Genomic DNA, 25,853 nt, shown 5'->3' on the forward strand with positions numbered 1-25,853 from the left:
ATGTGAGGTTCTAGTTCTTAATAAAATTTTGGGAGGCTCCTGGGTGGCTCAGTCAGTTAAACGTCTGACTTAGGCTCAGGTCATGATCCCAGGATCCTGGGATCCAGCCCCGCATGGGAGTCTGTTTCTTTCCCTCTCCCTCTGTGTCTCTCCCTACTCGTGCTCCTCTCTCTCTTTCTCTAATAAATAAATGCAATTAAAAAAATTTTTTTTTGAAAATTCATGAGGCACCTGGGTGGCCCAGTTTGTTAAGCATCAACTTTTGATATCAGCTCAGGTCTTGATCTCAGGGTTGAGAGATCAAGGCCCGTGTCCAGCTCCACGCTCAGCACGGAGTCTGCTTGAGATTCTCTCTTCCCCTCCCTCTAACCCTCCCACTGCTCACTCTCTCTCTCTCTCTAAAATAAATAAATAAATAAATCTTAAGAATATTTTTTTTTTGAAAATTCATCTGGAAAACAGTGAATAGAATTATAGAAAATGTTCCAGTCAATACTGATCACAACAGGTGAGTGACTTAAATGGCAACCTTCTCTGTCACCTTCCATCTTCTCCCCACCTCAGACAGGTTTGTTTGCAAGAACCTCACCTCTCTAACCCACTTAGCCACGGTCAACGGAACATGCGCCCCTTTCTCAGACTATTCACAGATCGTCATTAGTGTGTCTACTGAGTCCCCAGCCAAACCGTTTGCCAGTTTGTCACCAATAAATACATAGGAAATCGTTCTTGTACTTCAAGGCTGGACAAATGTAGAGGGTTATTGGTCGGGTAAATGTTTGCTTATGGACTATGGTTACTGGCACTGGAAGTGGGAAAGGACACAAAGGTAATTTACTGTTCACAAAACCTGACCACATGGACATCGGAGCTCTCCTGGAATGTTTCGTAGTGGTTCTCAGCATTTCTGGAGTATTGATATAGACTACTTTAACAATACTTTTGTGTAAGGTGTTCTCCTATTCTAAGAGTTAGCTCAAAATCCTGAACATCACATTTCCTTAATTATAGGATATTCTGTAAAGGTCAAAATTTCTGCATGAAATACCATCAATACTCATATAATTAATGTCAGGCCATTGACTATGCATTTATTGGTGCTTACACCTGTTTATGTTATTTTATTTTGATCATAAGAGCCTTGAAGTTCCTCTTTGTTAAGTGTTTATTGTTTTCAACACGTTGTGATTATAGTATAGCTTATAGTCAATATTATTACTATTTGCTTATATGGATTTGATAATACTTTGGGATATCCAAACTTACTGTCATTTTCTTTCCTTCATGAAGATTCTTATGAATGAATTCAAGTTTGTAATGCTAAAACCAGTTAAAAATGTTTTGGTTTCATCAATCTTTGTTAGCACAAAATGTTTGAAAATATGTGTATGGACAAGTACTTGTGAGTGTAGGACTAGGAAAAAGATATACACTTTAAAAGAGTTTGTTATTCAAATGTGAAGGTCATCCTGTATGAAATTTCTCTTACATTTCATTACATTTCCAAGTATCTTGTATATTTTAGTACATTTCATCATTTAAGGCTGTATGGTATCTCTCTCAGAAAAAAAAAACAGCAACAAAAAATCTTTCCAGCAAATAATTTAGAAATTCATTCAGAAAACAAAATGTTAGGGGGGGCCCAAAATGTCTTTTTAACTGAGATTTACCAGTCCCTTTCTTCATGAGGCACTTCCCTGGTTGCTGCAAATTTTGATTAAAGAGTTCTTAGAGAGGGGCGCCTGGGTGGCACAGCGATTAAGCATCTGCCTTCAGCTCAGGGCGTGATCCAAGCATTCTGGGATCGAGCCCTGCATCAGACTCCTCCACTGGGAGCCTGCTTCTTCCTCTCCCACTCTCCCTGCTTGTGTTCCCTCTCTCGCTGGCTATCTCCCTCTACGTCAACTAAATAAATAAAATCTTTAAAAAAAAAAAAAAGAAAGAAAACAAAATGTTAATACTAAGGATATTGAAAGAATCAGCTAAGGGAAAAATCAAGTAGTATTGGTTTCCTTCAAATAAAAAACTGGAATCACTTACATCTGAGAATAAGATAAGAATTTGGTTTTAAACATAGCATAGCAACAGAGTATAATGTATACCATTGAAAAAATATGTATCATTCTTGAAAGAATGACTTTTATTTTCCAGCAAGTCCTAAAGTTAACTGTGAAATAAATGAATATATATTTTTTAAATGCTGACTCAAAAATATATTATTGCATAAATTTATTCTAATTGTCTTAGTGAGAAACTTCACTCAGGGATATGAATTATTATAGAACACCATATTCAGGGGCACCTGGGTGGCTCAGTTGGCTGAGTGCCCAACTCTTGATTTTAGCTCTGATCATGATGTCAGAGTCCTAGTACCTAAGCCCCACGTCAGTCTCCATGCTCAGTGGGGAGTATATTTGAGGATTCTCCTCTCTCTCTCTGTCTCTCTATCCCTCTGACCCTCCCCACCTTCTGTGTGTGCTCTCTCTCTCCCTCTAAAATAAATACATAAATCAAAAAAAAATAAAAATAAAAGTAAAACACCATATTCAAAACATACTGTAATGTTGTAGCTGACAGTAGGTCTTCCAGTAGAAAGTCAAAGTAATTGATATTTTACTAAAGTGGTTATTCATTACCTGTTTGAAAATAACATGAGAATGACAGGGAAATGTCATGTACTAGAATTTGAAATTTGAGTGTGTTACTAACCTGGCATAAGCAGGAATAAAAATTCAATGGAACTAAATACATTTTTTTAAAATATCTAAATAAATAAAATTCTGTTTAAATTCAGAAAATGCAATCCAGAAGAAGGAAATAAAATATGAATAAGCTGGAAAATTGATGAAACTTTGAGATTTGTAGTCAATATTAGACAGCAATGATTATAATTTTGTTGTACAACAAATTGCCTTAGTATGTTAGGCCTGCAATTTGGATGAGTTATGAAGATAAAAGCATTTACAATACATTTAATTTGGCTAGTTGTTTGCAGGTAGAACGGATTTCAGTATTTTAATGGATGACTCAACAGTGGGTCCAAGAATACACACACACACGCACACGCACACGCACAATCAATTAGCTCAAAAAAGACCATCTAAAACATCTACAATAGAAAAAGAAAAATTTGCGTTGAGGTAGAGAAATTACTAGTCAGTATTTACCACAACAACGACTAATAAATGAAAGAAAAAAAGCAATTGTTCAACATCATGGTAGCGGTAAAGAAAAACAATCTTCGAAAATTAAATTATTTACAGAAACTCATGGTTGAACTTAAAAAAACTTTCACTGAAAGCTTGAGAACTATCTGATTCATAGAGGATCCAGCTGGGTAATTAACCAGGGCTAACCTGTAGGCGTTGCTAAGGCATGAAATTGATTTGGGAGGATCTCGGAATCTAAATTTCATTTTTTTAGAATATCCATTCAACTAGAATCTAATACAGCTTTTATTTTAGAGTAACATTTTCGCTGTTTCAGTAGATACAACCTCAAACTTTGTGTTACTGTTCGGATTCTCTGGCTTTGGTGTTGTATATATTTATGTCTCAAGCTTCTTTCTCTATGGCGAGCACATAGTAGGTCTTCATTATAGTTGGTGGAATGAATAAATACATTCAGAAACAGACATGAATGCCTGTTTTGGAGCTTCACTGTGGCATAGAAGTACTTAAAACCTACTATGTATCAGGCACTGTGCCTTGTGTTTTGAGGAGAAAAAGACATGTCTTCTGCTCCCAAAGAAGGCAAAATCTAGTTAAGTGGATGACAAGGGTAAATGTATATATGAAATAAGCTAGTTTGGTTAATATACTAAAAAATGCAGAGCAATGAAATGGGAGCGCAAGGAAGGGGTATTAGAGAACATATGGAATTAGAAATAGCCCGGATGGTTTGATAGAATTATTTTATTTATCAAGCTATCTGGAGAATGATCATCTAAAACCAAAACCCATTGCAAAGTAAAAGACAAAGCATTAATCTGATTTTCAATTTCGAAATTCTCAATTGAAAGGAAGTGTTCAGGTGAAGCAGATGACGCATGGACAAATTGACTTGTGTGAGGTTACACAACTATTTATTGTCAGAGTCGAGAAAGCTGAGGTGAAAGAGGGCTTCAGGCCAGGCTTGATTTCAAATGACCCTCAGGAATGAAAATGGCATTCAGAGAAGCCCAGAAGGACACTGCAAAGCCCAGGTCTCTGTATGCATCAGTATAGTTCTTCCAGGATTCTGCAAAGGCAGCTCCTACCACCTTGAACCCAGTCAATTTCGTTCATTTGGCACATTTCCTTTTGGGTTAAGGTGAATTCCCCAAAGTGTGTGTATGAAAATCTCAATCCCACTCTGTAGCCAATAAATATGGGAAATGTTTTATTAAAGGTATAGATTAATGGAGCTTTTATATTAAATATATCTATAAACCCCTGCATCTGCGATTTTTCAAAAGATATTTATTTATTTATTTAAGAGAGAAAAGGGGGGAGGAGCAGAGGGAGAGGGACAAGCAGATTGTGCCGAGTGCAGAGCCCTATTTGGGGTCTAAGACCATGACCTGAGACCGTGAGACCATGACCTGAGCAGAAACTAAGAGTCTGACACTTAGCCACCCAGACACCCCTCCTTCTGAGAGTTTTATATTAAAACCAAAAGCATTTCAAGCATCAAGACATCATAAAACATGGCTTCTCACAAAAAATTATGATAAAGCAGATGTGATTAGTTTTATGTCATGAACATGATGGATGATTGTAAAATATTTGTTACCATATTTTACTTTCCTTCTTAACTGTATGGAGATAAACACAATTGTAAAGCCTTTGCTATAGTGGAGTAAAAATATTGTACATTAAATTTTTTACTTCAGAGATCTAGCATGAAATCATATGGCATATAATGTCAGGATAGAACTACACTTATTTTTATTCAGTTTAAGTTGAATATAGTACCTACTTATAAAATGAAAAGGTTAAAAATAATGCCATATGTGACTAAATGGTTATGAGACGTCCCAAATGTGTTCTGTTTGTGTTAATAGTGGCTAATGTTCTACCAGTGTTGCAGTACATTGTAATAATTGTAAATTAAGCTTTAGATTCGCGTTCTTTGATTTTAAACAAGTTTGAACATGCAATTTTGTTTTATAAAATATTAGTCAGTGATATGTTAATGATACAGGAGGGGTCTCTTTTCTGTGCATCTTTATTCACAAAATGTTCCCTTATTTAACTTTGTAAAGGAACATCGCAACACTATATTTTGTTCAGGAATTAGGTCTTTGCAATTACACCAAGCACCTACCAACACCAAAAAAATATATATAAGAAATAGAAAAGCAAGTGTGTGCATGTCAACAAGTTGCCTAACAATCAAGATCAATAAACAAAACCATAAGGCTACAGAAGAATGCTCCCCCTCCTCCAATTCATAGATGAATAGAATCAATGCTTGAGAAAATTTCCCTGGAGGGTACAGGGTGGAATTTGGAAACTGTAAAAGGAGCAATGAAAATGAGAAGAACAGATGGAAGCTATTAAATCAGAATAACATTGCCTCTTACAAAGACTCAAATCAAATGTCATGAACTTCTATTATTGACAACACAGGCAGGCAGCATAGCTATCTGTGGACTTTAAAAATATATTATATGCAATATCACACTATAAATAGTAGTAAATTCTGTCTCAGCAAAGTGCCATGCACCTGGTAGGTATGTAATAAAGACTTTTTTGATGATGTTATCCTAATTTTAATAGAGTCACGTGTCTAGAAATGTTGAAGGATAAAGATTGCCACAGTACTTAGTACACATTACATATTGTAAAACTGTAGAAATCCTTAAACAAGAAACATATAAATATAAAGATTATTTTAATTCATTGCAATGACCTACAGTTTTAGATAAAGGAGTATTTGAAGCTTTGATATAGTTTTAATGTTTTAAATGCAATCACCAGTGATTCTCATTTCTTTATCAGAAATGATCAAAAGCGCTTGGCACATGCTTTCCACCTGGATTCCCTCGTTGACCTCTATATCCTGAATGGAGCATTTTAACGCCTTAGGAAGGCATGAAACTATTGAGAGATTTGCAAATGAGTTTCTTCAAATGGGGCACATGGGTCTGCAGGTCATGTTGATGTACTTGCTCAGTCTCGTCTGCAGACATGTGCTCTCTTGATCTCCCACTAGCCCAGCTGTCGGTGCACATGTGAGCACAGATGAAGTCCTAGCAATTCCTTGCCTGTTTCCCCACCTGCTTGATGTCTTCCAGGGGACACTTTTAAGTGAATACCTATGCTCTTTTTACAACTCATTTGAAAGTATATTTCCTCTTAGATGTTTTCTAAGAAATTCTGTATACTTATCAATATCCCCTGTGCTCCTCTTCATCTTTCTTTTCTTCCATTTTTCCATGTCATTAGATCAGGCAATATGAATACAACCTAACAGAGCTAATCAATTAAATTTCTTGACAGAGAAGAAGAAGAAGGAAAGGAAGGAGAAGGAATGAGGAGGGAGAGAGTTATTGCCTCTTTGATATCAAGTAATAAGTAAAAGATTAAAAGATTAATGTTCATTCTTTTTTGTTTTTTAATATTTTGATGATTTTTACGAAAAGCTCACAACGACCCATGCATTTACCTGAAGGGAATATTTATAGGGTACCTCTTAATCTTAGAATCACCAAAAGATTACTTTAGGAGAATTGCCTGATTTTCATGATCTCCATGGTAATTTTTTGCACCCCTACACGAGAAGACTGGGCTGTGTTTTGCTGTTGAGACATAGCCCATTATGTGTTCCAGGCTTGGAATTGTCTGGGCTCTTAATAGTACTGATAATTCCTTGATTCCAAAAACATTAGACATACTGAATCGAAATGATTGTTCTGTTTATAACTGTAGAAAACAACTGCAAATGGATCAAGTCTGAAGCCGTGTGACTAACCCTGCAGGTTTCTATCACTTAATTCATGATTGTCATTACCAATGACTTCTGTGAGTGCTGAATGGCTCCAAAATTCTCTTCCCCAGTGCCCGGTGGCCCCTTCTACAGTTAGCCAGACATTCCAACTAAGGTGATATGAACTTGGGTAAATTAATAACATTTTTCATTCCCCGGCGTGGTGATCTTAAACCTTTTCTCTACAGCTGGAGTGGATAACTTAATTCTCTAAGAGAGTTCAATTGGCCATAATTAATAACTTAAGTCATTGAGAACTACACTTACCTGCAGGAAAGAGACCGCATCAAATTTATTTAAGGGAAAATTTAAGCACCTATTTAAAAAATCATTTTAAGCTTATTTTATTTGTTGTGATTATATTAACTCATAACTTGATCAGAACCCAGTGAATCATAGACACTTTCAAACATCCCTTGTTTGCATGGCTTCTAATATTCTTGCTGTTTTAGTAGGAATAGCAATACTTAGAACTGATAAGACATAGGAAACTCAGAAAATACTATTTGTGAAGAGATAAAAGACTTGAAAATTTGGATTGGGTCACAATTTATCTGAATGCCTTCATTCATTCATGAATTTAATCAATGTGTATTGAGTACAACCACGTGCCAGGAATTGACGATGTGATAACAGTGCACGTGAAATCTTGGAGAGGTAGTTATGACAGAGCATTGTGGCAGAGCCACGTGCTAGGTGCTGCAAGAACACACAGACATCAAAACATCTGCTCCAGTCTTAAGGGTGGGACCAGGAAAGTCTTCAATTAACGTAACTCTGTATGAATAAGTAGGAATCCGGCAAGCAAACTGTCAGAAATAAAGGGTCAACCGTTCCAAGGGGAAAAATTCAAGCCCTGCCATTTAACTTGCAGCCTGGAAGAGTTACTTCTCTGAGCTTGTTTTCTAAGTGTAAAATGAATATAATGGTAGTATTTACCTCCTAAGATTCTTGCAAGGATTGGATGAGTTAATATACGTCATGTGCTTGGAAGGGTATCCAGGGGACTATAAGCGATGTACCAATGTTCAACAATGTTATTACTGTAGCTGGAGCCTCCTTGCCAGTGAAGTATGGGAAGTGAATAGGAATGAGTGAAAAACGGATCTTGGGAAAAAATACAGTGCATGTCATGTTAGAGTTTAGGCTTCCCTCTGAGGGCCATGGGGACTTCAAAGCTTTTAAAGAGATGGGCGCCTGGGTGGCTCAGTCAGTTAAGTCTCTGACCCTTGATTTCGGCTCAGGTCATGATTTCAGGGTCATGAGATGGAGCCCCGCCCTGAGCATGGATCTTGCTTAAGATTCTCTCTGTCCCTCTCTCCCTGCTCTTCCCCCCGCCACTCTCACACTCTCTCTGTCTCTCTTTCTCTCTAAAGAAAAAAGAGAGAGAGAGAGAAATCATGATCAGTTTTTCACCTTAAAAGAGTATTGTTGGAACTGGAGGGAAAGAATAAAGGAGGAGGAAGCTGTATCAGGATCACCAACAAAACAATGACATCCAAACCAAGATAATGGCAGAATGATGGAGGTGATGAGATAAATCACTGAGAATTGGCTCTTAATTTGGAACATAAACTCCTAGACTTGTTTCCATATCTCAGATTGAATTATGATAACACTACTTTCTTCATTAGATAGAAATAATGGGGCACCTGGGTGGCTCAGTCAGTTAAGTGCTTGACTCTTGATTTCAGCTCCGATCATAATCTCAGGGTCTTGAGATCAAGCCCCATGACCCAGGTCAGTCTCTGGGCTCAGTGCTGAGTCCATCTGAGATTTCCACTCCCTCTCCCTTTTTCCTCAACCCTGCTCGTGCACATATGTGCACAAGTGCATACGCTCCCTCTTAAATAAATGAACTAATTAATTAATTAATTAAATCTTTGAAAATGAAGAAGAAAAGAAATACTAAACATCACTCATTCGTTCACTTTTTTCTACATTGTAAATTATTTATTTATGTTTTTTATATGTTTTACTTGTATGTTTTATGTTTTACTGGGAAGAACCAGATCCAGGCAAAAGAATATAGGTGCCATATACGTAATTTACGACACATAATAATAAAAGACCCATCTTTAGAAATTGAAACTTATCATTACCACTGCTAGCCCTCCTCCACCAATTCCCAAACTCCCACCTCTCCCCGAGAGGTAAACGTTATCCTCAATTTAAATTAATAATAATAATGGCATGCATTTATGGATTTGTGAAACCTGGAGATATCCCTAAGTAATGTATTATTTACTTACTTTCTGAAGTTCATAAGAGATATTATCCATTTATGTTCTTTTGTAATGAGGTATAATTTGTAACTTGCTAATGTTTTTCAACTTTGTATATCTAAGATTCATCTTGTGGCGTGTGGTTCTAGTTCACTCATTTTCGCTGCTATATTGTATTTCATGATGTAGTTATAGAAAACTTATGCCTTTATTTATTCAGCAAGTGAGTTAGTTATTTTTGGTCTCACAAACAATGTTGCTGTAAACATTTTCTCGCATGTTAATTCATGCATGTGTGGGAGTTAACTTGATAATGCCAATTTGTTTCCACAGAGGTTATGCCAATTTTCACTCCCACTGGCAGCATTTAGAATTTCTGGTTTTTCCATATCCTTGCCAACATTTGGCATTTTTGGACTTTTAATTTTTTTTTTTTTCTTGACAACCTGGTGGTTGTAAATTGTTTCTCTTTGTGACTTAATTTACCTAATCATTAAGGAAATCAAATGTCTTTACACATACTTATTGATTTTCCTATTTCTACTCCTGTGAAATGCCTACTACATTCTTCTTTATTTTTCTGTAGATTTTTTATGTGAATTCATGAGGGTTCCTCAGATATTCTGAGATATCAGTTGATGTAGTTAAAGCTGGCTCTCAATTTGTGCCTTTTCCTTTTCACTTTCTTATGTTTATCCTTTTGATGTGTAGAGGTTCTTGATTTTAATAGAAGGGAAGTTAGTGCTTCTGTGCCTTACAGGTGAACTTTCCCTCCCTCTGCATACCTAAAGATATTCTGTACTTTCTTCTAGAAGTTGTGATGTGTTCCCTTTTACATTTAATTTTTAACTCACGTTAAATTGTACTTATGTGAGGTAAGGATCTTCCTTCTTTATTTTGGCCACCTAATATGCACAATGTACCATATCACTCATACTAGAAACGCCACAACAAAATCTAATAAAACAAAATGGAATAATACAAAGGACAGTATGCCTCACTTCAAGAGAGAAGAATAGTGAGGAAAATAAGTTAAGACTAACCATACCTTGAGTTTGTATGGTACGTCAAAAATTAAACAGTCCTTCATGCAACCAGATATCCACCATGTGAACATAGATCACGTTAAATCTACTCCTGTGCCTAGAAGTGTCAGTGTTTTCTTTTTGCTTTCAGCTGATAGCATCCTCTTTTTTATTATTTTTTAATTGAAGTATAGATGACACACAATGTTACATTAGTCTCAGGTGTACAACACAGTCAAAACTCCATACATTACCGTGCTCGCCACAAGTATACCTAGCTACCGTCTGTTGCAACACAATGTTATTATAATGCCATTTACATATTCCCTATGCTCTGCCTTTCATCCCATGACTAATTCATTCCATAACTGGAAGCTTGTGTTTCCCACTCCCCTTTGCTCATTTTGCCCATGCCCCACCCCCCTTCACTCTGGCAACCATCACATTGGTCTCTGTATTTATGGGTCTGATTCTGTGTTAGGTTTGTTTGTTTAGTCATTTGTTTTGTTCTTTAGATTCCCCATATAAGTGAAATCATGAAGTATTTGTCTTCCTCTGACTTATTTCACTTAGCATAATACCATCTTCGTCCATCCATGTTGTTGCCAATGGCAAGATCTCATCCTTTTTGATGAGAAAAGCCTCAGTCTTTTCATACATCATCCAAGATAGAACTTAGACCCCTTAGCTGAGCCAACACAATACTTGCCCATTTAGCCCCTTTCTACCTCTGCAGAGATTGCTGCACCCACCAGCCCGCTTGCCTTTCTCTTCCAGACATACTGAATCACGTGGAATTCAAAGATGGCTTCATGCCATCTTGTATTGTCTGCCGTTCCTCTCTTCCACTATGAGTAGTTTAGTCAGTTTGGTTAGGAGGCTGCCAGAACGCAAGACAAGAAGTGATAACTTCCTAATTTAGTGAGTATGGACATATGATGAGATCTTTTGAGAATTATGAAGAACATACATTCTGTAGGACTTTTGGACTAAGTAAACATATAAGAATGAGTGAGACGGTAAGTAGATGAGAGTTGATCTCATTATTTTCATTTAGCAAACTTCCTGACATGCTAAGAAATGTTGTTGACTGAATAAAAGAGCAAACAAAAAAGTAGGCAATAATTAAAACAGCTCTTTGATTTTGGCCATTCAGTTGCTTGGCTATAGATTTTTGGTCAAGCCTGCCTATCCATATAGATTTTTTTTTTTCTACTGTGTTCTTTTTCAGGTGAATTTATATGTAGCCGGCTTCGACAGTGCGATGTTTCTGAAAAGATAATGCTTCTGTTAGAATAGAATTTTTAGTAAGTTCATTGTATATACATTTATGGCCAAAGCTAATCATTTTAAATGAAATTCGTGATGGTACACTTTAACATTTGAAGTATTTAGAGGACCTTAATATCCAATTAAAATACATTTAAAGCTACTTTTTACTTAGTCACAGGCAACTAAAGGCTTTAAAGAAAGAAGAATATCAAGGTATAAATACAATTTCAGTTCATGATTTCACTAATGATTCTAACTATCACAGACAATAGCCAGTACTAATGTTTTTACTTATTCTTTAGCTGAATCGAGCGCTTGGAAATTTGAACTAATAAAATGTATTCTTATTCTATATGCCTTTAAAATTATATGTATAGAAAATCTTTCAAATTTTCCCCAAGCAATTTTCTTGGGCACAGGATAGATACAACTCCCTTTTAAATTGTCCTTTTCGCAGAAATTAATTCAAATTCCACCAAATTTGCAACAATATGTGACAACGCAGCATGCTTCTTGTAATCAATGGCAGTCTGTGTCTTTTCACACTCATTGCTGCACTTAGTGGCCCACTGAGCTCAAACAGCAGCCCATTCTAGAGGCTGCAGACCTTTTTCTGATCAATACCAGCCTCAGGATCCGGGAGGTCAGGTTTGTGTCCTTTCTTGCTACAGAGCTACTTCTAGGCGAGGTCACTTTTCTTTGTGTTCCTGGCCTCTTGCTCACTTCCTTTATTTTGGGATCATTGGATCTCTGCTTTCAAGCTCCCTGCACTCAGAGCCTGCTGAGCTGAGAAACTACCTTTGTCAAAGGCTCTTTCCAGCAAAAGCCCCGCCACAGCTCACCTCTGCACCTTGCACGGTGGCCCCGCCTCAGATCCCCACGGAGGGCTGGTGTGGGCAAGGCCTCCGCGCAAACTCATCTATTGTTGCTTTTTCTGCTTCCCATCCTTTATGTACAGACCAGCTATTCCTCCAGTGTTCTAACACGCTTCCAAAGGGGAAATGTGGAATGCTTGAAAATCCATGGACTTTGGGGTTGGAGAAAGCCTTTTCCATCTGTAACCTTCTTAGCCTCAATTTTCTCGGGACTTTATGTGAGAATTCACATTTTACCAAGTGCCAACAAAACATTTCAGTACACAATAAGTGGTAAACAAATGCTGGATAATGCGCTTGCCCAGGGCCAGCCATGCTTTCTGCAAATGACCACATCTTTTGCCCACTGTGTTTTGGCCTTCTCAGTTTAATCGATTAACTCGTTAATTGATTACGTGATTTAGTCCTTTCCTCTCTTTTGAGTCCCTCTCCTCTGGGATGCACGTAGTGTCACCCACATAATATGGACTGGTAGTTAAATCGTATCAAAATAGTTAATACAATTCTTTACTACTTGACTGACATCCATCTAAACCAGCAAAGGTTTCTATACTTTCCATTGGCCCTGCCACCTCATGCATCGCATATTCTCAAAGCTTTTGAAAAATCGAGCATGAATTAACTTCCATTCTATGGAGGCTCACCTCAGTTTTCTCAAGCAAGAGCTCCATGTTTGAGTTTCCATTTCTAGACTGGGATTGCTCAATCAAGCGTTTTCTTTGTGGTACAGGGAGGGAGGGGAGTAGCCAATTCTCTTTCAGCCACCACTCCTGCCGTAGTGATGGACAGATTCCTTTTGGGTTTGCAATCTCCAAATTAGATGACTATTATTATCCTTCATCAGAGAGGGTGGACGTGGCATTTTAATAGGCAATGGACGGTATCTTTTTTTTTTTTTAATTTTTTATTTATTTATTTGACAGATATAGAGACAGCCAGCGAGAGAGGGAACACAAGCAGGGGGAGTGAAAGAGGAAGAAGCAGGCTCATAGCGGAGGAGCCTGACGTGGGGCTTGATCCCATAACGCCGGGATCACGCCCTGAGCCGAAGGCAGACGCTTAACCGCTCTGCCACCCAGGCGCCCCAATGGACGGTATCTTTAAACCCAGCTCTGGATTTTTCCCTCTGAGCGTCTTTTGTAACAATAAGATATGTGGGTATCAGTGCTTGGCACAGCCTTTTTCTATTTACCCATCCATCTATTCATTCATTGAAAACAACTTTTTATTAAGTAGCTACTGTTGCCAGGTGCTGGGTTTGGGACATTTGAAACTTCCAAAAAAATATTAATGCAAGAGAGAAAAAGTAATTTAAAAAAAACAAAGAAATTGAAAAGGTGTTAAAGTGCACGGCCGACAAGGCTGTGCGCAGGCGTGGCATCTCGCGCTCTGTAGCTCTGTAACCTTGCCTGTCCTCCTTACAGCTTTGTCCAGCCTTTCAGGCTCTTCCTATAAGCTCGCTCCATTCTTCGGTCTCTCTACCTCCTAGTGCAGCAGTGATTTCTCCTAGTTTTCCTTCTGCAAAGTTCTTTGCATTTTAGGACAAACAAAAAATCTTTGCAAAAGGATTAAGGTACTTCGGTTCCTATTGAAATGTGCAAATGAATGAGCAGAAGAATTCTCTTTATTGTTAGTGGCTGCATGGGACCCCTCATGTCAGAAGATATGGATTGTTATCAGTTACTGACCAGCGGATATTTAAATAGAGATTTTCATACAGACCTTCATTCATTCCCCCAAGTAGTCATTGTGTTACAGGGACAGATGTGAGGTTCCTTCTGCACTCGAAGACTCTAACGTGGTAGGGCAGTCTATGATCTTGTTAATAGGAGGTCATGAGCTGCTGAAAGTTTCCTGTGCTTTTTAACTGTAGCCAGATATAGCACCTAGCTTCTGGGAGTGTGGATGCCCTTCTGGGTCCTTGGTAAGGAAGTAAACCACAGAAATGCTACATTTTTTTTTCTTTATATACACATTCTCCCACTTTCATTCTTCTTCTTCTTTTTTTTTTTTTTAGATTTTATTTATTTATTGGACAGAGAGAGACACAGCGAGAGAGGGAACACAAGCAAGGGGAGTGTGAGAGGGAGAAGCAGGCTCCCAGTGGAGCAGGGAGCCCGATGCGGGGCTCAATCCCAGGACCCTGGGATCATGACCTGAGCCAAAGGCAGACGCTTAACGGTTGAGCCACCCACTTGAGGCGCCCCTCCCACTTTCATTCTGTCTCCTGATAGCAACCGTATAGAACGGAGATTATTCAGAATGTACAATACTCATGAATAGCATTTCAAGTCCTGCTTGTTTTTGCTTGATTTATTAATATTAGGGACACGGGGTTGTTCTAGAGATTGAAACCTGGAAGACAAATTTTCTGAAATCCACATGTGTTCATTCATGGAAGATGAACTGAGTGTCTACACGTGCCAGGAACTGTTTGAAGAGCCTTAGGATAGAGTTTCAAGTGGAGCAATAAACCCTTAGAGAAATCGTGCCACAGGTCTGAGTCCACATGGCTTGTGAGCGGCAGAGCTAGAATTTCAACCCCAGACAGCACACTGCCAAACTTGACATCACTGTCCATAGGCTACACTGCCTCCAGGTTAAAGACAGAATCTCTTTGTGCTCATGGAGTTGACAACCAACTCTAGCCTGAAAGAGACGTGCGAATGAGGACTGCCCTGTCCCTGGGATGTGGATGGAGGATGGCAAAGATGTATGAGAGTGGAATCAGGGTGGGCAGGAAGGGTACTCATGTGGAAGTCTGGAAGGTGAAGGGATGTAAGTTAGCTGGGAAAACACACATCTAAAGATAACATAGAAGTGATGGAATAAGGAGGCTAAATGTGGGTCATTCCCAAGACATTTCTTCAACTAAATGGACTGTACTTTATTTTTTTCCTCCAAAGATTGAGAGTGCCAAGAAGGAACATTCTAAATTGAGGGGGGAAAACTCCTTTAAAACAAAAATAAAACATTTTTTTCTTTCTCCCAAAAATACTGTCTGCTCATTTCCTTTTTTTTTTTTTCTCTTTAAAAATCTGAGACTGACACTTTCTAAACTATTAATGTTGGGTCTAGAAATGCAATGCATTCTATCTTTTTCCTCACTGTGGGCTAGAAGCAAAGGGTAATGTTTATAGAAAGTTACAAAACCCTGGAAATGAGAATTCAGCACCACATTGCCATCTCGCCCTTAAATCCCATGCTTCTTCGGTTATTCTAAAGCAGGTGAATGCTGGCTGCAGAAGCAGGCTCAAAGCCATTATTCTAACCCATGCTGTTAGTGTGTAGATCTCATTTGCCAAAAGTTTCCATGTCCCATCATGCCTGGAAACCTAGAACATGTTCTGCGTTGGCTCCGTGACGGCCGCGTTTACATTTTAACAGCATGCAGTGCACCGAGGAGATGGGTCCTGGGCACATTCTTACACATATGAATAAATAATGTTAAAGCTAATAAGATCTCTGAGAGAAAATGATGATTGTCTTTAATCACTAACCTTAAGCAGCCGCAAACCATATTATCAAACACCTTCATTTCTTATAAACCTATCTATCACACACAATATAGACCTGATGAAAAAGAAGGTGGAAGTAATCAGGACAGAATGCCAATTACCTCATTACTTGTCATAGCACATTGTAACTGGAAATTGCTTCTTTCAGGTTCTGTTTGCTCAGGCAATTACAATAAACTCTCTGCTTGACATGTTGTTTGCACAGATGTAGTGCATTAATAAACATGAGGGCTAATCTGAATTATTGAACCAGCCACAATAATTCCAACAAAGGATTTATAATAAGTCCAAGAAAGCTGAGGTATCATTGGAATTCCCTGTAAGCAACACTGACATACTTTATCACATGTAAAATCCTCAAATTTAATGTACAGTACAGGAATATGTCCCATAGGTATTTTATATTGTCTGTGGCTTTAAGTCCTAAGCAACTGCCATTATGAAGGGGAATCAAGACTGCTAAGGTAAGTGGCGATATCACAGACTTACAGGGAATTACTTTATTCGCTGTCTGGTACGCGCATCTTGAGTTCTTTTCACCCGATTTTTCCAAAGTCTAATTTCATTTAAGAGAAATACGTGCCGTGGGGGTAGTAAGACATGAAATGTTTCAAAATATCCTGGGAAATGTACTATTGTCCAAGGACTGGAATGAAGGACACGGGGACCTTCTGTCCTGCTCCTATCACCAGAAGGGCGTCATGCAAACTTACATGTCAGGGAGCCTTACCCAGACCACTGCCCTATCACGGCCAAAATGCTGAATAATCTTTTAGAGCAAAGTTCAGGTGAAGTGGCCTTCACCCTGATTGGGTTCACCTGCGTGCCTTTGTTTTTTCTTTTTTCAGTAGAAGTTTTTTTTAATCAAAGAGAACATTGTAATATCAAAACTATATTCACTTGAAAAAAATGTGTGTCTCGTCAATTTCTACCATACAGAGGCTGGATTTTAAGATAACTTTGCTTTTCGCCATGCAATAATTGGAATGAGAAATAGAAATATCTGCAGGGAGAATCGGATGCATTTGCGCATAATGATTTCCTGTGTGTGTGTTGGGGGGGAGTTATGAATGCTATTTAATGTGATTGAGAGTACTTCCTAGCCTTTGAAGTTTGGGTCAGAATCATCTGGCAGACTCTGTCAAGACAGAGTCGTTGGTGTCGTAAATGCGACATGATCCTGGCAGCGAGTAACCAGCACTTGTACATTCCTAAGCCAAGTCCTGCAGAGTAGAGTCCCGCCACGCTTCTTTATTTCCCCCTACATTAAGCAAGACTTACAATGTACTTGTTTCTCAGTTTCCTCCTGTGCTCAGTCTCCTTTGGACGTCATGTGATTAATTACATCCTAATATTGGTGCAGTGGGTTGATTTTAAATCCAAATTATCATTCTAGCAAATAGTCAGTTGTAATCTCTGTTAAAAAGGAGACAAGGCTACCATTGTGGACCCCCTTCATGAATGAAGAACACGTATTATTTTAGTTCTAAACATTCCTCAGGTGTATGAGGCACTGGCCAATACCACTGAGATTGTCAAGTAATCTCAAAAGATTGAGGAATAGGATGTGCCTTTTCCTTAAAATTTTTATTCCCCAAACACAGATATGAAGGGGTAAAACAAGTGGGTTTTTTCCACTTAAAATTGACTTTTTGTACTTTGATTAATAGTTAAATGTAAAATTAGGGGTGCCTGGGTGGCACAGTGGTTAAGCGTCTGCCTTCGGCTCAGGGCGTGATCCCGGCATTGTGGGATCGAGCCCCACATCAGGCTCCTCTGCTATGAGCCTGCTTCTTCCTCTCCCACTCCCCCTGCTTGTGTTCCCTCTCTTGCTGGCTGTCTCTATCTCTGTCGAATAAATAAATAAAATCTTTAAAAAAAATAGTTAAATGTAAAATTAAAGTTTTACATGTAAGACTTCTTTTCATCCAAACCCACGGGTTCATATAAAGAGCCAGGAACTATCACTTTTTTTCCCCTCAAATACACGTCAACTTCTGATCTCTCTCTCTCTCGCTCTAGCTCTCTCTCCTCACACCCTCTCTCTCAGAGTCTTGACTCCACTCTACCCCACCCCCAACTTCATGAAAGCCTGCTTTGCTAGGACAGAAACTACCCTTTATATGGCTTGAAAAGAAAATGCGAAATCAAGATATCTCAAGCACTAATGGGATATATTAAAGCAATTCAATTATTTTAATCTCTTTCATATATCATGAAATTATGTAGAACAATTTCATTTGAGTGTTACCATCGCTGTTGAGACTGCAATTGTGAATTGTTACACCAGCAAATATTGAACATGAGTGCTAGTGAGGTTCTATTGCAGCGTATGCAAGTGAGGACCAGAATGACACCAGGAGGGAAATTTCCATCATAATCAACTTATTCATTCTGTAATAACCTCCTTAGGAATCATGCTTCGAGATTATAATGTTCTATGATTAGTTTCAGTCCAAAGTTAATGTTGTTCTTTGAGTTAGTGTTTGCTTTACTCAAGTTATAACACTCTCACATAGAGCGGGAGTACTTTTAATTATAAAATAATTATAAAAATAAATTGAATAAAATAAATGAACAATAGGTTAAAGGAAGATGAATTAGACCATTGAAATACTACACAGAGTAAGCCTTCTTTGAAAGACAAAATACATATGAAAGTTGAAATCAGGAAAGCCAGGTTCCATGAAACAAAAATTACTTTTTACTTAATTTTAACCATTTAATTTCCTATTCTCCAAAGCCGATTTTCTGTATTACTTTTCACTTATTGAAAGGCACGGGTACATAGTTTTATATATACCTATGTATACGGTGGGAATAGCTGGGTTCCCCCAATTAATTTTCAATGATTATATTTTATTCAAGTGAATATTCAGGAGCAAAAGTATAAACTATATGATTTTTTTAATGTTATAATATCAATAACGTAAATTGAATGATAGAAAATCAAAGCTCAGAAAAGTCTAAATCTTTACTCCACTATTAACTAACGCAATTTAAACATATGTATAATTGGAGTGTGTTAATAAGATTATAGATAACAAAATTTCCATACAATAGGTGCAGTTTTAAAGATGACAGCATTAATCTCTCATCTTTATCTCAGATATTCCACATTGATATTTATTCAAATCCGGATCAGAATTACATTAACACCAATATTTATATCTTTTCCCAGTTAATAAAAACAAATTAAGGGTAATAAAGATATAGTTTATAAAAGTAGGGTAGTGGATGAAATCCATGGAAAATTACATACAAGTTACAAAATAGAAAACAGAACCCACCTTCGTATTCATTCTAGTTTAATTTTATCCCCAATGATAATAATTAAATATAAGAGGATCCATTCATGTCCTACAAAATACGTTGAATACTGATTTGGTCTGGATCATTGACTTTGTACTCAATCTTTATTAAAACCATAGGAAACGTACGTGTGAAACTTTGAGAGACACCCTATTAGCAAATTCATATGCTCACACAAATGCATATTATATAACAGTTGCTTATATTTTGTATAAATATAATACTTTGTATAAACTCTCATACTAATATGTGTATACCTATAAAATGCTAGTTAACTAAGTAATATTCATACTCTCTCTTTAAGTTTCAGGTTACTTAAGTTGATTTGGGAAAAAAAGAAAAAGAAAACATTGATTTTATAGCAGGTGTTGTTTTTAGTTGAAAAAAGTTCAGAAATTTAATTTTATTACTTTAGGTCAGTTACCTAGTAAAACAGTCAAAACCTAAAATATTCATCAAAAAAGTAATGTAATCAACACGGGTCAAATATTGGAAAACCACAGGGTGTATAGTGTGAGCTGGGACCAAGAATGAATCACCCACGTGAGATCTTAAGAGCAGATAATTTCCATTAATTTGTAATGCTTTTCCCCATTATAAACTAATGCTATGTCCCACTGAAATGTGAAATTGACATTTTCGTTAGCCTAGTTCTTTCCCCAATTCCTTCTTCCACTCTGGATTCAACCCTAACACATAAAATTACAACACCTACAAAATTACAATGCAGTATTGTGTACAGGAGGCATGGAAAAAGAAATATAAGTGATGTTCCTAAAATTTAAAGAAGCTATTAATGAAATTTCAAAGTAATCGAAGTTTGTGGAAATTCCATATTTTAGAAAGGTACAAACATTTCCTACGATCTTTTCATAGTGCAATTTAGAAATTTCACTTTGTATCCCCATCAGATCTCCCTGGAAACCATGAAAGGAGGAAAAGCTGCAGATCACAGCTCATCAAACAGTTTTAGCTCGGATACTGTTTTATGCACATTTCTCTTATCAGGGAACAGAGAATTTCAGATTTCAAAGTAAACAATCATGAGAAAAGCTACTAAAAAGGTTAGCAGGACAGTCTTTGAATTTCTGATTCCACGCCGAGAAATCATGGATCACTTGTGTGGATTTTCCCTCCTAGTTGCCTATTCACATCCATGGACCAGAGAACTCTCCAATCCTTATAAATGTGACATATATCCATAGTAACCTCATTAAAAATATGTATTCGTTACACCTTTGTGAGTATCTGTAGTCTTATCAATCCTTTTCAAACAATAACATGATCAATGCTATTTTTTTTATATTCTGTATTTAAAAAGGTATTGAATTGCCATTCTATGTTGACATCCTCTGAGTTCAAAACATGACATCAGCAAGTCATCAGCCCTTTATACTTTCACACGAATCTACTTCTCTCCTAGGAGAGAGTAGCAAATGAAATTTAAAGACAATGTGACCTTTTTTCTGAGCCTACCGACATGGTAACACTGAATGTTGGGTTTTGGATTCTTCACCCTCAAAAGTGGATGCAGTTGGTCACATGGGTGCCACCCTTCTTTGAGAGGCTGTCCTCGTAACTATTTGCCAGCTGTATATCAATTTCCCCCCCCACAGGGCATATACTCCCAGGAAAGCAAAGCAACTTGTTGCAAAGTCAGGATTGGAGGGCTTTTGTCCTTAAGACATGTTTTTAAAAAGCCTTTCTTTTCCTAATTCAGAAATACTCGAGCAGCCTTTGAAATACTTAGGATAGTGACTGAGTTTCTATTTTGTTGTTGTTGTCGCTTCTCTACAGAAATGGGCGTGTGCAACTTCCGTAGAGGTGAAAAGTTTTGCAACGTGAGTCCCTCACCTAAGAACTCCATTTACTCCTACGTGAGTAGGCAGAACACGCGGAGCGGGAGAAATCAATGCGCTTTGCATTTTCCCTGGGATGGTAAAAGACTACTAACTCGCGATGCGTGTGGAGAGGTACCTGCTGAGCGCCCGAGGTGGGACACAGTGAGGGACAGGGTGAGGAGCTGGCGGGACCATGGAGGGTGCGGCACTGAGGTATTGACTGAGGGCTTTTAGGAGGTGTTTTAGAGAGAGTTGCTTGCCTTTCCTCCAGCAAGAAAACTCAATACTAGAGACTTTGGAGGGCTGAAAGCAGGGAACTTGCTGTGGGGAGAAAAGCAAAAAGATTCATCTCTCCATTAGATCCTTTCTCCAGGAGACAACTCTGAAAAGGGCAATTATGGGATGCTGTAAATGTCAGCCGTCCACCCTGAGAGGACTGCGCAACTTAAAAAAAAAAAAAAAAATTGACATCTCTGAAGTTTAGCTGTTTGGGGAGGGCATTCTAAAGTACAATGCTTTAAAACGTCCATTTATCAGGGTTATTTTAATCACGACGAGAAAGTGCAACAGAGGAGAATCGGAAATAGTCCCATCATTGGCAGCTCTTTTGATTTCAGACTAAGCTGATTTAGATCATGCTTATGTTTTTCCATGACCAAATTACCTAATAGAGTTGCACCCTCAAAACCAAGTTCACTGGGAGCTATCAAAAACAAAAAAATGAAAAAGAAAAAAGAAAAAAAATTAAATCCTGAGCCTAGGATAAGTTACGCTTTTTTGAGGACACAAGACTCACCTCTGACAGTTATATCAATGTCTTCTATACTTAAGTGCAAACCCATGGCTTTTTACTTTGCTGTATAAGTGGAGTGGCATTAGATTTCCTTTTTCTTTTTTCCCCCCTCCTGTGTTTAGCCATTAAGAAAAACAGCAACAAGAATAGTTTATTTGACGCAGGATGAATATTAAACCAAACTTCTCTCAACCAAGAAAACTTAAACCTTCACCAGCAAAGAAACAGACACTCAAAATACTGCAAGGAAGCAAGCTTACCTTTTTTTGCTTGTTCTGTTCATCTTACTATTTCAAGTGCTAAAGTGCCAGTGTCCCGCAAAGCGTCCCCCCTTGGCAGGACTGCATGAAGTGATACAGATTCAAAGAGAGCAAATAGGAGCTTTCCCAATGAAAATGTGGAAAATCCAAGAATTAAGGTGCCGTTATTTCGATTTGAAGAGAGTACAGTCTATTTCTTAGAATATGTGACTCAGGGCATATTTCTTTGTCATTGTTTTGAGGTTCACTTAACCATAAAGAGGAAACATGACAACAAAAGTGGAAGGGAGCTCAGTGAAGCATGGCTGGCTTGACAATAGGCTTTCTGCAGGTTAGCTAAAATTAACTGGCAAAAGCTTGCCCCGACCCCTTTGTCTGCTACATTTGCACCATAATGTCGGTCTCTCTTCGCGTATTTCACAGATGGAGTTTGACCATTTATCCCAAAAGATGGAAAAAGTCATTTTTGGGGCTGTCCATAAAAGTTACTTTACATGGTATTGTGCAATCCTACTACAAAAGATACAAAAGGGAAAGTGCACTTCACATGGCCACAATTAGGGCTTCTGTTTCCGCTCTCCTGCCCTTGTCAAAGCTTTGATTTAGTTTTCCTCGGTTTTGTCCAAGGGTCATTACAGATGTCTGCAGACGATTAGCATCTCCCCCCACAGCCCCGATCCAAATGGGTGATTAGCGAATTAAAACTTTGCATTCTTCTCTGTCTACTGAGACGTATTGGGAAGTATGAACAAATGTGGCTAATTGTGGAGACCTGAGGGGAGCATCAAGGTGTTTGTCTCTGAATTTGGGTAGCTAAATATTAAGTTAGCAACTGGGCACCCCGTTATGTCACATGCTCCAGCGTTTAATGAAGCATTCAGCTCTGAAACTTAGAAACAATTGTATCCTTGATGGGGAACTTCAGGAACATTTTGCATCCATGCCATATCCAAATGGTGCCAACCTAACCCTTTGTAAACCATATTTGGCGAATACCATGAAAAGTGTTGAGCGTATTTGCGGACTCCATTTCAGAAACTGAAACCCCTGCTAGATAAGGACTTGGTATATTTTCCAAAGCATTCAAGACTTATGCATTAGGGTAAGTGCCAACTATAAACAAGGCATTCAAATGATCCAGGGGAGGCCGTGTCTTTGATTTCAAGTGGCGAGTGAAATATAAGAAAAACTCTCCTGGTCCCACCTTTGTTAGCAGAGTGAATGTTTGATTTGGTTGGCAGGCAGAGGAAGGAAAGTAAGCCTTTGGCAGGACTTCCCCAACCACGTATATACAGGATATAGCATCTACAGACAGGTCTGAAGGATAAAGCACAAATGTCAGACTTCCGTTCGAAGTATGCATTCTGCAAAAAATATGTATATTTCTATACTGTATCCCACAAGAAAGAGAAAGAAAAAATATTTTTAATACGTCCCATCCCTTCACTTTGCTCATAATTCTTTGGTGATGAATCAAACAGGTGGACACACATATCCCCCAAAAGTGTGGAAATTGTTGGAAAGTGAGAAGGGAGAAGGTCACATTAAGCCACACACTGAATCAAAAACGCAGTTAATGCTCAAACACAGACTCTCCCGATTTCAACCTTATTCCTCAATACATCTACACAGGCTCAAAACATTGGCAGCCAAACAAACACATCACTGACCAAACCCCATTTCATGACTTTGCCTCCTGCAGAAGTCAGCGTCCTCACTCTGCAGGATCAAAATCTGTTACCGCTACAGCATGACTCATTCTGTCTTCACTGAGAAAGGATCCCCCCACTATTAGAATAAAGGGGCCTATTGATGAAGTCTGAAAAGGCGAGTTTGAGGTCTGAGACCATCTTTGGTTTTCCATTTTTTTGAGAAAAGATGTTTATAATGGCAGATTGCATGTCCATTGCTGATGAGCAAGGAACAAACATACAAAGATATGAACATCAATCAGCAGTCTCTAGACGATCCCTTTACGTCTTATAAAAAAAGCAATTTCCAAGTCAATACATTGACTTAGAGAGAACTAATTGTAGATAAGGGGAGCTAAGCCCGATTCTTTAGTTCTAGGATATTCTGGGACCCAAAACTCTTGCACTAAATCATGTTTGTTAAATATCGAACTAGATAGGAGTTACAGACCAGTATCCTGCTAAACAGGATTTTGTTCTAACTGTGTTATTCCCTTTATCATAAATCTCCAAATTTTACAGTATCTCATAGAGGACTTTCAGTTTAGCAATAAGGAAACATCATTAGTGGTGTAATGTGACAAGGTAAACAATAATTGCTAACTGAACGAAGGTAAACATCACCAGTCTTTACCAGTGCTGACATTTGAAATAGATGCAATTTTCATCAGTCCGACTGCTCTGCTTTTCTAAGAGTGAAAGAGCTTTCTTACAGGGAAGTCTTATTTTCTTACTCGATATTAATTTGCTTTCCCATTTTCCATTTTATGTTCCTCGTACATTGTTCGAAAAGTGGATATTCTCCAGGTGCCTGGGTGACTCAGTCAGTTAAGTGTCCGACTCTTGATTTTGGCCCAGGTCTTGGTCTTGTCATCATGAGATCCAACCCTGTAGGGGACTCTGCGCTCTGCGAGGAGCCTGTTTGAGATTCTTTCCCTCTCCCTCTCCCTCTGCCCCGCCTCACACTCGTTCTTTCTCTGTCAAGTAAATAAATAAGTCTTTAAAAAAAAAAAAAAGTGGATATTCTCACCAAACAAACAAAGAAAAGAGACAATGAATGGGGCACTTTTCTATGATTTAAGACTTGCCAGCTGTAACATAAGGGACCATTTCCATTCTCACCAGTCCATAATCTTCCCAGAATCCTCAGCACTTACTGCCTGAATCTCCTTAGCTCTTCCCTTTATACCATGTTGCTTTATTTCATTGGAGACATATATTCTTGATAGAATATATATTCTTGATAGAATTTCATATCAGGGGGCGCCTGGGTGGCACAGCGGTTAAGCGTCTGCCTTCGGCTCAGGGCGTGATCCCGGCGTTATGGGATCGAGCCCCACATCAGGCTCCTCCGCTATGAGCCTGCTTCTTCCTCTCTTACTCCCCCTGCTTGTGTTCCCTCTCTTGCTGGCTGTCTCTATCTTTGTCGAATAAATAAACAAAATCTTTAAAAAAAAAATTTCATATCAGGTTGAGGCATTCCCTACGCTTTCTAGACTACCGTGAGGTGTATGGGACAACTGAAAATATACTTGCTCATTTGGTTTTCTTTTGCCTTTTTTTTTTCTTTTTTTGAGACTTGATCTGGAGCTTTCTAAATATAATCATGATGAAGAAGAGGAGGAGGGGGAATATTATAGTCATGGCTAGGTTATGGCCATTTCATTTACCTTCCACACATTTCGTTTTGGGGCGTGAAAAAAGATACTCTTTACTAAGCTAGAAAACAGGTATAAACCAGGACAGTCATAGGCAACCCTACATCACGTACATCAAACTAGTATCAATCGAATCCTTATCACAAGCAGTTTTACTTCTGTCAATATATTTATTCTTCATTACAGTCCTACAAATCAAGTACTATTATTCTCTTATTTAACGAATGAATACATTGAGGCATGGAGAGATTGAATAACTGCACCATAGTCACTTAGCTCAAAACTACGACACTCCAGGATTCAAATAATGATTTCATTCCAGCAACTCCATCTAAAGTTGTTTTTAAAAAACTTAATTTTTTTTTCCACAGTATTTTCCTGATAATACATATAATTTTTCTAAGGAAGGAA

The 25,853-nt window shown here is 38.1% G+C and overlaps 1 long non-coding RNA gene across 1 annotated transcript in view; it reads right to left on the minus strand.

The window, feature by feature from the left end:
- The window catches only part of LOC117801769, a 181,793-nt gene extending 159,537 nt beyond the window's left edge, over positions 1-22,256 (minus strand). The window contains exon 1 of the long non-coding RNA XR_004624485.1: positions 22,094-22,256. This is a non-coding gene — a long non-coding RNA (uncharacterized LOC117801769). The remainder of the gene's footprint in view (positions 1-22,093) is intronic.
- Between the last annotated feature and the right edge of the window lie 3,597 nt (positions 22,257-25,853).

This window comes from Ailuropoda melanoleuca, chromosome 4 (genome assembly GCF_002007445.2).
Source record: "Ailuropoda melanoleuca isolate Jingjing chromosome 4, ASM200744v2, whole genome shotgun sequence".
Classification (NCBI taxonomy): Eukaryota; Metazoa; Chordata; class Mammalia; order Carnivora; family Ursidae; genus Ailuropoda; species Ailuropoda melanoleuca.